Here is a 3,407-nt window from a genome sequence, read left to right as displayed (position 1 = left end):
ATTCACACTATCACAACAATGCGGAAGGGACAAAGAAGTGCATAACTCCTCATTCAGATATTGCATATCTATATTTCGTCAAAGGATCTGCGACGTTCTCCTTAGACCTCACATGGTCAACAGAAATGATACCAATAGGGATAAGCCATCTCAAGAAATTATGTCTTCTAGAAATTAGTCAGGTGTGATAGAGTCTCTACAAAGTGATAGAGACTTGAACGCTCTCGATAGGTTTGGTCGCTAGGAAAAATCTTTGTTTCATGGGTCATATGGTCGAAGTTTTATTTCTTACTTCTTTTTAAGCCTCAACTAGGGTGAAAAGAAGAATAAGGAATTTGTTTTCGAAACAAGAAAAAGAAGATAAAAACATTAAACAAGTTAACAGAAAGAGAAAATTAAACGTCAACACCGCGTTGGCAGTGGGTTTGACCAGTGGGCTAGATATAATTATTGTAATAATTAAAGAATGAAAATTAAAAGAAAATCAAAATATACCACGACTTCTCAAACATCAATTATTAAAACTCCACACAGTTAAAAGAAACTAAAGTTCCCCTAAAACAATTTGAAGATGCCAGTATTGTTGTAGTATAGCGATAAAGTTATTGGATAATGATATCATTGACCTGATGTTGAAACTCGCCAGCACCAAATTCTTTACCGACCAAAAAGATAAATAATTGAACACGCACTTCCCACTCCGTCGAATGACCGATAACTCTCTCAAAGTTTAGACAAACACACCAATCAATCATCTTTAAGGCTAAGTGTAGGTACATAAGCAATATCATCGCAGCCGTCCGTTATGTGCCTCTTAAAATCTAGAAATGATGTGAACATTGCGATAAACAACACCAAATGGTTCGTGGCGTATCTTTGTCTAACACATTGATGAGCACCAGCACCGAACACCAAAAAAATTCTCTTATATAATTTAGTTGATCTTCTTGACGATTTTCAGAAAACCGGTCCGGATCGAATAGTTCCGGTTCAGTAAAACCTTGAAATGACGATTCAAAAGTCGAAGGAAATACCATGGTGCCTTAAGGAATTGTGTAAGATTCTGTTAATTGAAAATCTTGGCCAGCAATATGAGGTACTAATGGTGCCGTAGCTCTATATCGCATTACCTCTCTATCTACAGATTCAGTATATTTCATTTCTCTCAAGTTTTCAGCTGTTATTTGCTTGCCAGACTCCGAGGACCATATTCTACTCACTTCTAGGCGAACTTCCAATAAAATATCTGGGTTCTTCTCTAATAATGTCACTGCCCATAGTAGTGGTGGAGTTGAAGTATCTTGAGCTGCGAATAAGAAATTGAATAGATGTCCACCAATTTCGACATCGCTTGAATGTGGCACTTCATTTGAATCAGTCCCATTTTCTTGAATTTCTTTCAAGAGTTGTTGCATCCAAAAATCAACCAAACAAACTGGTTTTTCCCCTGATTGTATTTTCGTTTTACTTTGTTTCACACAATTAGTAAGTGTCTCCACTAACCGAGTAACTGCAAGCCGAGCTTTATGGAATCCAAACCCAGGTAAGTCTATTGGTAATGCAAACACTCCCTCGTTGAGCACATTATAGTCTACGTTGAATTCCTCGCGAGATATCTCGTTCAAATAACGACCGACGAATACAGCTTGAGAACTATCAAGATTCATGTCGCGACATAGAAAGCGCAACGTTAATGGTTTATTACCATTTTGGGTTGATAAATTTACCCATTTGCTGAAGTATTATACTTTGTTGTATAGATATATAAGTAGATAAAGCTTTAGGTGTAAAATTTGGAGCAATTCGGCCACGGAGTTCTTTATGTTCTTGACCTGACAAGTAAATAAGACTATGTTCACCAAACAATTTTTTCCCCAGAGGATGACCAACCAAATGAAATGCATCAGGACGAACATTCGCAAAGACTTTATGAGAAAGTTCAGACTTTTGAATAAAAATTGTGAAGTGACCAAGAATATATATTGATGAGAAGCCGAGATTCGATTCTTTAGCTGCTTTAATTAGCTTGATCTTCCCAGAATGGCATTACCTAATAAAGGTAAGATAAATATTGGACCTGGTGATGATTTCTTCTTCTTGATGTATGTGATTTGTTCTATTAATATGGAGAAAAAAATGATACACAGTGTGCATGGTATGATTGATGATACCAACATACCCCATATAGATATTGAGTTCATTTTTTTTAAATGTAAATTAAATTGGAAATATGGGTTTTCAAGAATCGATAAACTGAAAAAACTACTCGATCAAATCAAAGAAAGTGGATATTGAATGGGAAAATGGTGTAAGTATAGAGTGCATAAGATCTCCAACTTGTAAGAGAGGGTGTGAGTATATAAGGTTACTAAGCATGAGTATATATAACACTGAAAGCTAATATCCGCTCTGATAACACATATGGCCCACCCTGAGGGATCTTCTCTTTTCCTAGCTTGTTCCTCGTCATTAGAGAAGGGGAAGAAAGGAAAAATCAGAGGCATAAATTCTTCCAAGGGTAAATCAGAGAGAACTTTCAATCAAATTAGTCGATAATTGCACACCCTAAGAGCAACTGCAGTGGTGCGAATATAACCAAAGACCAAAGAGGGAAAAAAAGACCAAATTTTGGGTTTGGTCTGGTGTGTGACACTGCGGTGGAAAAACTAAATTTGGTCAGACGTACATTATACGTTCGCCTGGTGTGGGGCGTGGACTATAGCAACGCCTGGTGTGGGACGGGGACTATACGTTCGCCCGGTGCAGAAAGATTCAAAAAAAAAAATAAATAAATAAATAAAATAAATGGGGCGGAGGTATTAAGCCCGCCCCATACATTTGAAAGTTTTAAAGAGTGGGGCGGAGGTGTAAACCACGCCCCACACAAAAGACAAAAAAAACAGGCGTGCACTATACGTTCGTCTGGTGTGGGGCGTGGACTATACGTCCGTCTGGGGTGGGACGTGGACTATACATCCGCCTGGTGATGAGGCGTGGACTATATAAACGCCCGACTATATTTGGGTTTGGTCTTGATCGCCGACCAAATTTGGTCTGGGTTTTAGTCTTTGATCAAATTTTGATCGATGGTCCATCCCACTACGCCTATCCACTGGACCAAATATTTGGGTTTAGTCGTCCATTGTGGACGCTCTAAATTATTTTCCATCAAACCACAATTGTTCAAATTCCAAAAATTAGAAATTATTCTTTAAATTTATATATTATCAATATATCTAGAAAATAATGAATTATTACGTTATGGATTATGCAATATATAATATTTTTTTAAGACAATAGGATTGGGTTGTCCCAAACTTATTAATTTATAGAAATTTTGCTGTAGTTGTTTTTAGAATTAGGAATTCTCACATTCCCGCAGCACCATAATGCCTGCTCTAGTGAAA

The 3,407-nt window shown here is 37.2% G+C and overlaps 1 pseudogene; it reads right to left on the bottom strand.

The window, feature by feature from the left end:
• Nucleotides 1-444: 444 nt before the first annotated feature.
• LOC113320460 lies at nt 445-2,338 on the bottom strand (annotated as a pseudogene).
• Nucleotides 2,339-3,407: the final 1,069 nt, after the last annotated feature.

The sequence above is a fragment of the Papaver somniferum genome, chromosome 11 (genome assembly GCF_003573695.1).
Source record: "Papaver somniferum cultivar HN1 chromosome 11, ASM357369v1, whole genome shotgun sequence".
Lineage (NCBI taxonomy): Eukaryota > Viridiplantae > Streptophyta > Magnoliopsida > Ranunculales > Papaveraceae > Papaver > Papaver somniferum.
This window is presented reverse-complemented; position numbering and strand designations above follow the sequence as displayed.